A 13,165-nucleotide genomic window follows, 5' to 3' on the forward strand; every position below is an offset into this window, starting at 1 on the left:
TCTGTTATTTATCCAAGAGGAAAGAAACCACATGTCCACAGAGGGTTATTCAAATGGTCATAGTACCATTACTCATATTTGCCTCAAACAAAAACAATTTGTTTATCAACTAACAGAAAAAAAAAAATGTGGCATATATTCATACAAAGAACTACTACTCACCAAGAGACAGAAATGAACTAATGATACATGGATGAACCTCAAAAATGTTATGCTAAATAGAAGAAACTATTTATGATCTTTCTAGAAAAGACAAAAAAATTTAGAAATAATAGATCAGTGGCTACCTGGGACTGGAGGTAAAGTGGGAACTGACCACACATGGGCCAAGGGAACTTTCTGGTGTGACAGAGAGTTCACTAAAATGTGAACTCACATTTTAAAATGTGATGTTGCACAGCTATATAAATTTACTGAAACTCATCAAACTATGCATTTAAAAATAGGTGAATTTTATGGTATGAAATAATAGCTCAATAATAAGTTTTTCAAAAGAAATACAAACATTGAAACAATGTGTATTATCAGAGATGATCAAGGGTTTCATGAAAACAGAACAAAACAAAACACAGAGTCAGAGTAGAAAATGGCCTTCAGCTTTCTATTCCAAGCTGCTGACAGCTGAAAAATCTGAAAATCAAACATTGGTGGATTGTCCAAAATAACACTACTTGTTAGAGGTGAAATCAGAATAGAATCTGGGTCCTCCATTTTGTCCCATGCTTTCTTCTTCTACATACTACTTCCCAGTAATGGAATTGACACTTAGGGCTGCAAAAAGAAGTGTTTAATAACAGCATGATCTCCTCTGTAAATGATATGGGGTAGCACTTGGCAACCTCTAGTGTCTGCAGTGGTCTAGCTGCTGTCTCCTTTCCACCCACAGCAACAACACCCTTGTGTTCTTTCCCTCATCATCCAGCAATAGTCTCATTCCTTAACTAAATTAGTAAATGCTTCAGCTTGTCTTTTTGTATAAACCATCATCTTGGAATACTACTTTTGCCCTAAATTGAATTATTTAAACCTATGCTACCTTAATTTTAAGATAATTGCTAAAAGCCTACTCTTTCCATTTCACTCTAAAACTGTTTTTTATTGAATCAATGTTTCCAAGAGATCACATAAGCAGAATTGTGACATTCAGCTGTACTTAAAAATGAATTTTTCTTTCTTTTTTAAAGATTGTATTTGAGAGAGAGAGAAAGAGAATAAGCGAGGGGAAGAGCAGAAGGAAAGGGAAGAACAGACTCCCTACCAAGGATACAGGCCAATGCAGTAGGGTTCTATCGATCCCAGGACCCTGAGATCATGACCTGAGCCAAAGTCAGATGCCCAACTTATTGAGTCGCCCAGGCATCCCAAAAATGAGTTACTCTTTACAACTGTTTTTTCTCCTGCCAATGAAAAAGTACTATAATTGTTTTAAATACATTTTCTAATTTTGTATGTTTTATGTATTAGATCTAAAACTAGGTAATTCTTTTTTTTTTTTTTCTAGAAAATGGAAATGATTTAACCCTAAGGCCATACGGACAGTTGTCAGTTAAAACCCCCAAATTCTAAAACTTCTAACACTGTCTATAGATTTATACACTGAACTTTTCTTTCATGACATAATTCTCCAAAGCTTTATAATTTCTGAATTAAGAAAATTAGCTTATGTATGTAATAATTCTATAAAAACTTTTAGGATGAGCAAAGTAACTAGTTTGTTCTGAGAATAATTTCAGGCCCACATATGAATAGAATAACATACGAGATGTAGATACCATATTTCATTCTATGTATCACTGTGTTTTACTTTTTTTTTTAAAAGATTTTATTTATTTATTTGACAGAGAGAGACACAGCAGGAGAGGGAACATAAACAGGGGGAGTGGGAAAGGGAGAAGCAGGCTTTCTGCCAAGCAGGCGGCCCGATGCAGGGCTCGATCCCAGAACCCTGGGATCATGACTTGAGCCAAAGGCAGTCATTTAACAACTGAGCCACCCAGGCACCCCTGTATCATTGTATTTTAGATTATATTTTTCCCTCAACTTGGAAAGATAAGTTCAATTTTTCTGTCCTCCAGTCAGATTTGCCTGACATAAACTGACAAAGAAAAGCCCCTCAAACAAATTTTCTTCCTTGAGGCACAGAAAACTACAGAAAGCATGCTATTATGTCTTATAGTGAACTATATTTATAATCTTAGCATAACTTTTTTTTGAAGATTATTTATTTATAGAGGAGGGGAGAGCTCATACACACACACACTTGAGAGGGAAGAGGGGAAGTGGGGGAGGGAGAGACAGAATCTCAAGCCGACTCCCTGCTGAGCCAGAGCCCCACTCTGAGATCATGACCTGAGGAGAAACCAAGAGTTGGCCACTTAACTGCCAGAGCCACCGCGGAGCCCCAGCTTAACTGGTTTTTAAGTGGCAGTATGGCTCTTCTGTCATTATATAGAACTTTTAGGAAAAGGTTGCAAACAAAAAAGTAACAACCAAAAGAACTAATCTAAAAATAACAATGAATATACTACATTTATAAAATTAAAAAGAAAAAAAAACACTTAATTTGAAAGCCAAGAAGATTCAGTCTACAACTTCTCAACTTATTTAGCATTTAGTAAATCAATACCAAAAATCAAGGCATGTGCATGAGCACACACACTGTCTTAGGTTAATAGGGTGCTCAATATATGTCTTCACTCATCCTTTATTTCTTTAAAAACATCTGTGGAGGGGCTTCTGGGTGGCTCAGTCACTAAGCGTCTGCCTTCAGCTCAGGTCATGATTCTGCATCTGGCTCCCTGCTCTGCGGGAAGCCTACTTCTCCCTCTCCCACTCCCCTTGCTTGTGTTCCCTCTCTCCCTGTCTCTCTCTCTCTGTCAAATAAATAAATAATCTTTAAAAAGCAAAAAACACCTGTGGAAAAGAAAAGGCTTCCTTGTCCTAAATATGGCATGCAATTTAAATAAAAATTAGTATTAACTTTAATAAAAAAATATCAAAAATTTTAACAGCCAAGCAAAGTAACATTTAAAAAGTCTTATAACGGTTACTATCACATATATAAAAAGAAGAGATGATTAAATCTTCAGAGTTTTTTTCAATACTAAGTAACTAAAAAACAGACCAGTAAATAGAATAAATATTAAACAGTTTATTATTTTTGAATACTAAATATTTTCAAATAATGACTTAACATTAAAAACAGTAATATAAAATTGATGTTATTCCACATCTTACCTTAAATATAAAATATTGGAAACTCTATAATTTGTTAGCAAAGCCAAATGTGTGCAGAGCCAGTGCCCATCACATTAAATCGTAAGGCCAAATGGGAATCAGTAAAGGCAAGAGAAGTTTTAATCAACTAGAATCTCTACATAAGTCAGTAAACACTTGTAAACATGAACAAGTTTCATCTGGGCTCATCACCACTAGCTGTTCTTGTCACTTAAGGACCTATGTATATGCATGATTTTATTACAAGGCTGATTAAGGCCCTCAATACAAATAATGACTTTTCAGATACTCTTAGGTACAAATGAAAAAGATCCTAGTTAAAGAATATTATCTTGCCATGCAAAGTTGTCTTTACAAAAATATTATCATGTATACTAATGCTAGGAAATTCCAAATTATAAGATTGAAGTGCTCTAAAAAATTTTAAAAACTGACAAAAATATATTCTCAAAATAAAACAATGTTTAAAAAAGTTTGTCCAACCCTTCAATATGGACAGAATAATAAAGATATTTCCTATTAGCAAGTACACAGCTTTACTCCTGTTTCTTCAGTCATTTGGAGTTACCTTGTCCTCTGAAATGTGAATAAATTCAATCTGTGGTAGAAATAAAACTTTTTAAGAAACTTCTTTCTGTGAAACTCAAAAGGCAGTAAGTGCTAAAGAACAAACAATCTCAATTTAAAAAAAAAGAAAAAGAAAAGAAGAGTACAGGGGCTAACTTCATAGGTGCTTAAGTAAGCTCAATATATACCAGATAAACACCTTCCCTCACATCTTATTCCCAGTCAAAATGAATGTCTCTCTCCTCACTTGGTTACCCTTTCATCAAAGGTTTTAACCATTATACAAGTAATGCAAGCACTTAGCAAAATACTCTGGGAAAGGATGAAGAAAATTCAATCCCAGTCTGGGCAATGTATCTTTTTTTTTTTTTTTTTTAAAGATTTTTATTTATTTATTTGACAGACAGAGATCACAAGTAGGCAGAGAAGCAGGCAGAGAGAGAGGAGGAAGCAGGCTCCCTGCTGAGCAGAGACTGGGCAATGTATCTCAATCTGGGCAACATACTAGGTATTTCTTCACTTCCATTTTCCTAGTTTAGCCATTCAAAGGTACTCCTAAGTCAACATAAATCATTTAATTGTTAACAATTATAGGTTCTACTGATGGCTCTCAAACCCCGCCCATATGTCTAGAAATTTCTCATGGACAAAATAAGAATTTCAAAAAATAGTATATGGATATATACACAAAATTATAAATAAAAAAGTTAATCAAGTATTTTAATCAATCACCATAAGACCTATGAAACACTGATTTTAGTCTAAAAGAATCCAAGTGCCAGGCAAATAAAAATGCTTTTGAAAAATCATTACCCTTAGGAAACTAGAAAAACAAATTAAATCCACAGTAAGAAGAAGAAAAGATATTAGGATTAGAGCAGAAACCAGTGAAATTGAAAACAAAAAATCAATAGAGAAAATTAATAAAGCCAAAGGCTGGTTCTTTGGAACAAAATTCACTAAGCCTCTAATAAGGCTAATTAAGAAAAAAAGAGGACACAAATCACTAATATCAGAAATGCAAGTGTTGACACCACTATAGACCCAATGGTCATGAAAAGATAATAAAGGAATACTATGTACAAATCTATGTCCACAAATTTGTTAACCTAGATGAAATGAACAGGTTCCTTGAGACACACAATTTGCCAAAACTCAAAGAAAAAGAAATAGATAATCTGAGTTTTTATTTTATTTCTATTTAAGAAATTGAATCAATTAATAATTTTTCAAAAGAGAAAGAACCAGGCACAAATGTGTTCACAGATTATTTTTACCAAACATTTAAAGAAAAGTTATACCAATTCTCTACAATCTCTTTAAGAGGACAGAAGCAGGGGAATACTTCCTAACTCATTCTATAAGGCTAGCCCTACCATAAAACCAAAATCAAACACACTACGTAAATGAATACAGGTCATTATTCCTCATGGAATAGACATAAAAATTCGTAACAAAATATTAAAAAATCAGGGGTGCCTGGCTGGCTCAGCTGGAAGGAGCAGTATGCAACTCTTAATCTTGGGGTTGTGAGTGTGAGCCCCATGCTGCATGTAGAGATAACTTAAAGATAAAAATCTTAAAAAATATATTAAGACATAAAATCTAACAATGTGTTAAAAAGAACTATACACCATGATCAAGTGTGATTTATCCCAAGTATGCAAGATATGTTCAACATTTTAAAATAATGTAATCCATCACATCAACATGCAAAAAAAGGAAAGTACTGTGATCAAATCAATAGATGCAGAAAAAGCATTGAACAAAATCCAATATCCATTCATGACATAAACTCTCAGTGAACTAAGAATAGAGGGGAACTTTCTTAGTTTAATAAAGAATATTTACAAAAAAACCTAAGCTGATATCATATTTAATAGTAAGAAATTCAAAGCTTTTCCAGTAAGATCAGAAACAAGGCAAGAATGCATCCTCTTACTACTTCTCTTTTACATCATACTAGAAGTATATGTTAACACAGTAAGACAAGCGGGGGGAAAAGTACCAGATTGTATAGGAAGAAATAAAACTGTTCACAAATGATAGGATTATCTATGTAGAAAATCCAAAAGAATTGGAAAAAAAAAAAAACCAAAACTCCTCTATTAAGCAATTATACAAGGTTGTGGAATACAAGGTTAATGGATAAAAGTGCTCCCCTATATACTGACAATAAAAAACTGGAATTTGAAATTATAAACACAATACCATTTACATTAGCAGCCCCCAAAATGAAATAGGGGTAAGTCTAATAAAATACGTGCAAGAACCATGTGAGGAAAACTACAATATTCCAAGAGCGAAATAAATGGAGAAATGTTCCATGCTCAATGACAGGAAGACAATATACTGTCAAGAAGTTCTTGCCAACTTCATAGATTGAATGCAATCAAATGAAATCCTAGCAAGCTGGGATAACTGGATATTTGCATGTAACAGAATGAAATTAGACTATCTCATACGACTCACAAAAATTAACTCGAAATGGATTAAAGACTTAAATGTAAAACCTGAAGCCACCAAACTTCTAGAAGAAAACATAAGAATAAAGTTCCTTGACATGGGTCTCGGTGATTTTTTTAATGACACCTAAAGCACAAGAAACAAAATAAAAGATAAATAAGAGGGTCTATATCAAACTAAAAAGTTATACAGCAAAAGAAACCATCAACAAGGTGCAAAGACACCCTATGGAATGGAGACAAAAATACTGACCAACTATTTATTTGTTAAGGGGTTAATATCTAACATATAAAGAATTTATATAACTCAAAGCAAACAACAATTATAACAATAGCAAAACACAATTAAAAAAATGGGCAAAGGACCTGAACAGGATTTCTCCAAAGAAGATACAAGAAAGGCTAACAGGTACCTGAAAAGATGCGCAATGTCATTAGTCATTAGGGAAATGAAAATGAAAAACACAATAAGGTATCACCTCATGTCTCTTAGAATGGTCATCATCAAAAAGGTAAGAGCAAATGCTGCTGTGGGTGTGGAGAAAAGAGAACCCTGTACACTGTTTGTGGGATTGTAAACTGGCACAGTCACTACAGAAAACAGTATGGAGGATCCTCCAAAAAAAAAAAAAAAAACAGAACTACCATATGATCCAGCAATTCCATTTTTGGTAATTTATCAAAAACAAAAACACTAACTCAAAAATGTATCTGCATCCCCACATTCATAGCAGGATTATTTATAACAGCCAAGATATGGAAACCCCCTAAGTGTACAACCATGGATGAATGGATACATATACATGCAACAAAATATTATACAACAAAGTATCATTAACCCATAAAACACCAGGAAATCTTACCATTTGCAACAACAATGATGAATCTTAAAGGCATTATGCTACGTGAAGTAAGTCAGAGAAAGACAAATACTGTATGATCTCACTTATTTGTGTAATCTAAAAAACCACCACCAAACTCACAGAAAAAAATATAAAGCTTATGAATGCCAGAGGCAGATACACTTAAGAGTGGGGGTGGGGGAACAGGAGATGATGGGTGTTCGTTGAACCTACTGCAGTGATCATTTCACAGGATATGTAGATGAAACCATCATCCTGTATAGCTTAAACTTATATAGTGATGTATATCAATTATTTCCCAATAAAATTGGAAGAAAAAAATCCCAGTGAGTTATTTTGCGGCTATCAACAAAATGATTCTAAAGAATATATGGAGGGACAAAAGACCCAGTATAGCAAATATAATATTGAAGAAAAACAAAGTTGGAGGAATGACACCACCCATCTTCAATACTTAGTGTAAAGCTACGGTAATCAAGACAGTGTGATACTGGTGAAAGCACAAATAGATGAGTGAAAAAGAAGAGAGAGCCCAGAGCTAAATCTGACAGAACATGGTCAGGTGATCTTTGACAAAGGACCAAAGGCAATACGATGGAGCAAAGATCGTATTTTCAACAAATGGTGCTGGCACAACCAAACAGCCATATGCAAAACAATGAACCTAGAGACAGACCTTATAACCTTCACAAAAATTAATTCAAAACGGATTACAAACCTAATAGTAAAATGCAAAACTGTAAAACTCCTAGAAGATAACATAGGAAAAAATCTGAATGACCTTGAGTAGGATGATGACTTTTTAGATAGGACACCAAAAGACAGGATCCATGAAAGAAACAACTGATAAGGTGGACTTCATTAGAATTAAAAACTTCTGCTCTGGAAAGACAATGCAAAAAGAATGAGAAGACAAGACACAAACTGGGAGAAAATATTTACAAAATACACAGGTGAAGGGGGGGTGGGGTTATGGACATTGGGGAGGGTATGTGCTATGGTGAGTCCTGTGAAGTGTGTAAACCTGGTGATTCACAGACCTGTACCCCTGGGGAAAAAAATATATAAGTTTATAAAAAATAAAATTAAAAAAACAAAACAAAAAAAAATACACAGGTGATAAAGGACACATCTGATAAAGGACTCTTACCTAAATATACAAAAAACTCCTAACATTCAATAAGAAAACAACCTGAAATAAAAATAGGCCAAAGACCCTGACAGACACCTCACAAAAAGTGCACAGATAACAAGAATATACAAAGGTTCACTACATTACATGTTATCAGGGAAATGTAATGAAAACAATGAAATATCACTATATACCTATTAGAATTTAGAATGGTCGAAACCCAGAACACAGACAACATTAAATGCTGATGAAACTGTAGAGAAACAGAACTCTCATTCATTGTTGGGGAAACAAAACTGGGGATTCTTTTTTGGGATTTCTTACAAAACTAAGAAGTCCCATCGTACAATCCAGCAATCACATTCCTGCTGGATACTTATTCAAAGGAGTTGAAATTTTAAGTCCATAGAGAAACCACACACAGATGTCTACAGCAACTTTATTCATAAACTGCTAAAGCTTGGAAGCAACCTCCTGGTTGCTTTAGTAGGTGAATGGACACATCCAGACGATGAAATATTACTTGATACTAAAAAGAAATGAGCTATCAAGCCATGAACAGACATAACGGAACTTTAAATGCACATTACTAATTCAAAGAAGAGTGTCTATAAAGACTGCATATTGTTTCATTGCAATTATATCACCTTCTGGAAAAACAAAACAATAAAAAGATCTATCTACAGTAGAAGACAATAAAAGGATCAGTGGTTGTCAGACATTGCAGGAAGAAGGATAAATAGAGCACAGAGGGCTTTTAGAGCAGTGAAAATACCGCAATGATGGATACATGTCACACATTTTTCAAACTTACAAAATGTGCAACACATGTACACACACATCATTAGCCATCAAGGAATACAAATCAAACCCCAGTGAGATACCACTTCGTGCCCACCACAACATGAAGAAAGATCGGGATCTAGAAAAACTGAAACCTACTATACTGCTAGTAAATGGTGCAGTTGCTATGGAATAGTCTGGTGGTCCTTCCAGTGGTTAAACACGGACTTAACATGTGACCGAGCAACTGTACTCTTTGGCATATACCCAAGAGAAATGCAAACATATGTCCACAAAAAGACTTGTAAACAATAGTTCAGAGCAGCATTATTCATAGTAGCTAAAAATTACAAACAACATAGTATACAAACAACATAGTAACCTGGAGTTCCCAGGGTAAACTGTCATGGAGATGTGGTGATAACTCTGAAAGAAAGAACGATCTAACCTTTTGGAAAGAGAGGAATTTTGAGCATTGAGATCTGGAGTCTGCTAAAAAAAAAAGAGAAGTGTCTCTTGCCTTTTGGGAGAAGGAAGGTTTAACCTGATGGGAAGAAGTGCAAGATAGAAGTGGATCACCTGTGTGGAGTCCTGGGTACAGAAGAGGGTTTGGGTGCAGGGCTGTGAACCCCCTCGGAAATGTGAACCGCAGTAGGGTGTGAGGAAGGCTCTGTGGAGAGAGTGGCTAAGGACTCCCAGTGCGCTCCACAGGACATGGAGGTAAGGGCCTCAGGAAACATGGTAGGGGCTAGAACCAATGATCGCTGAGATAATTCTAAGTAGATAAGCCACAGGATACCTGACTCTTTTCTTTATCATGGAAACTTAGGTTTCCAGTTTTTCCATACTTTAGATAATGATATAATAGATTTGTTTACATGTACAACTTTGTTCCATACTTAAAATAATTATCAAGGCCAGATTTTTTTGAAATCAAATTATAGGGTCATGTTGCTTTCTAAAAGTTAAACTAACTTATACTTCTACCATCAATATAGAGTGTTTATTTCAAGGCAGCCTTTGTATCACTTTTTTTCCAGTGTATAAGTACTTTTAAAAAAATCTATAAACTTTACAAAAATTTAGAATAATATAACAAGAAAACAATAAAAAACAATAATCATTCTCACATAATCCTATTAGACCAAGATAATAGCTAATACCACTTGGGAGGGTACCTTTCTCGGCCTCAGCTCTCTCCATCTGTTAAATAAGAACAATAGTGTTTATTGTCTATGCTTGTAAGTCATTAAATGAGCATAAATGTGTATATAGGGTGTTAACACATATGCACAAGCACAGTAATACCTAGTTCTTCATTCATCCTATTCATGCACTGTCTCTCTGTGACTTTAACATAAACTATTCCTACTAAAGTGCTTTGCAGAAAGGCTGTATCAATTTATTCTCCCCACCCTGCCCAGTAGTATTAGAGGTAAAAGAAACTGGTAATCTGTTGTTTTCTTAATCAGTGAAGGTGAACTTTCCCAATGTGTACTTAGTTTAAAAATTTCCTCTAGTGTGTGATACTCTTATGCTTCTAGAGTATGTTCTTACCAGGATCCCTGCCTTTAAAAAATTTTTTTTAACTATCTGTACATTGCATATATGGTAAGAGGGACATTTTCCTGGGTTGGCCTGACCTAATCAGTCAGGCACTTTAAAGACTTTCTTTTAGTGCTTTCTCAGGTTAGTCACGTAACTGGAAATTAGAGAGAAAAATCCCTACTGGGCTAGAAAAAAAGAACACCTATGTGGTAAACACTCCATGTGGTCTGTAGGAACTGAAAACAGTCTCTGGGCAATAGGTAGCAAAAAAATGGGGACCCCAGTTTTACAACTACAGGACAGTAGCAGTAGTCAGTGAGCTTGAAGAGAACCCTCAGCTTCAGATGGGAACAACATCCCCAGATGACTATCCTGATTTCAGCCAGGCAATACAGGTCAAACAAGACTTCTAGTGTACAGAAACGGAAATAATAAATTCTGGTATTTTAAGCTACAGGGTTTGTGATAAGATTAGAAAACAACAGAAAGCTAATACAGCCAGAAATGTACTTTGGTGTACCAGCATGTGTCATTTTATTGTGCTTTGCTTTATTGTGCATTGCAGATAACCGACTTCTTTCTTATAGGTTGAAGGCTTGTGAAAATCCTGCACCTAACAAGTCTGTGGGCACTATTTTTCCAACAACCATTGCTCACGTTGTATCTCTATGTCACATCTTAGTAATTTTTCAAGATTTTCATTACTGTTACATCTGTTATGGTAATCTGTGATCTGATGTTACTATCACAATTGTTTTGAAATTCCATGAAACCCACATGACTGGCAGACTCAATAAATGTTGTGTGTGTTCTGGCTGGTCCATCAAACATTGCACATCTCTCTCCTCCTCCTCAGGCCTCCCTTTACTCTGAGACACAGCAATACTGAAATCAGTCCAATTAATGACCTTCAATGGCCTCTAAGCATTCAAGTGAAAAAGTCACATCTCTCACACTTTAAATCTTAAATCAACAGCTAGAAATGACTAAGCTTAGGAAGAATGCATGTCAAAAGCTGAGATAGGTTGAAAGACCTCTTGAGCCAAATAGCCAAACTGTGAATGCGAAGGAAAAGTTCTTGAAGGAAATTAAGTGTTACTCCAGTGAACATGTAAATGATAAGAAAGTGGAATAGCCTTATTGCTGATTTGGAGAAGGTTTCAGCGTTCTGAAAAGATCAAACCAGCCACAACATACCCTTAAGCCAGAGCCTAACTCTCTTTAAATCTGTGAAGCCAGAGAAAAGTGAGAAGGCCACAAGAGAAAAGTGGGAAGCTAGCAGAAATTGGCTTATAAGGTTTAAGAAACCATCTCTAGACCATAAGAGGTATTAAGGTTATCATGTGTTTTTCAAAGTCTATATTAACCATACTTTTGGTAGATGATGAACAGCAACAAACCTTGGAAGTTGTTAAATGGAAATATTCTGTATTTCGAAGAGAGGAGAAATCCCTCTGATTTGAAATAGATTAGAACTGGTATTAATACTGCCACAAAACTTCAGGAATCTGATTTATGTTGTCAACTAAATGGAAGATCATTTAGCCTCTGGAGAGATTTGCCACCGAACAACACTTCTCTTACAAACTCACAACTTAAAAAGACAAGAAGGGGGTGGGGAGTTATTTGCTAGAGCAAAAAGCACATCAACTGTGTCCACCTCCAACAGATACAACAGATGGAAATGGAATTTGCTTAGGGAAGATCACTCTTAATTAGCAAACAGATTTAGGCATGGCTTTTTAGTGCCTATGTACAGAAGCACTTCTTTTTTTCTTTTTTAAGATTTTATTTATTTGACAAACAGAGATCACAAGTAGGCAGAGAGGCAGGCAGAGAGAGAGGAAAGGAAGCAGGCTCCCTGCTGAGCAGAGAGCCTGATGCAGGGCTCGATCCCAGGACCTCTGAGATCATGACCTGAGCCGAAGGCAGAGGCTTTCACCCACTGAGCCATCCCAGCGCCCCCAGAAGCACTTCTAATTGCAAAAAGAAAATTCCAAATTTGGAACTGTCAAAGTAATTCATCAATAAAGTGAGCCCCTGAATATCTAGGAACTGAAAGAGGTATGCGGCGAGAATTCAGTGATAAAACTAGACAGGCCCACTGCTGCCCTTAGAAAGCTGAGTGTAAGACAACCAAACACATATTTGGAGCCCCTAAAATACAGAAGAGGCCATTTTAATACCCAGAAAATGTTTAGAGAAGAGACTATCACTAGGTAATGTCCATCAATACAGCTTCTTTAAGAGGCGGGCTTCAAGAGTGAGATGGAGGTGTAGAAGCAGCCCTCTGACTTACAGTGATTTCATGTTCTCTTTTTGAATAACTTCCCATAAAGATGCCTTCCCATAATGATCCTGCTTATATTGTGACTAACAATATGTTGTTTTAGGCTGGATTCAGCATTACATTTAACTACTTCAACAAAGACTTACCTGGATAGGATAACCATGGGAGGATACAGATATAATTTCATTTTAAAGAACAGGCTACAAAGCACGGCACTTGTTATGATGAACACTGGGTGTTGCATGTCAGTGATCAATCACTGAATTCTACTCCAGAAACC

At 35.6% G+C, this 13,165-nt stretch overlaps 1 protein-coding gene across 1 annotated transcript in view; it reads right to left on the reverse strand.

The window, feature by feature from the left end:
- Window positions 1–13,165, reverse strand: part of DCBLD2 (discoidin, CUB and LCCL domain containing 2) — a 90,832-nt gene that overhangs the window by 44,854 nt on the left and 32,813 nt on the right. The gene's annotated exons all lie outside the window — the stretch shown is intronic.

The sequence above is a fragment of the Lontra canadensis genome, unplaced genomic scaffold (assembly GCF_010015895.1).
Source record: "Lontra canadensis isolate GAN:19392208 unplaced genomic scaffold, GSC_riverotter_1.0 scaffold6, whole genome shotgun sequence".
Taxonomy (NCBI): Eukaryota; Metazoa; Chordata; class Mammalia; order Carnivora; family Mustelidae; genus Lontra; species Lontra canadensis.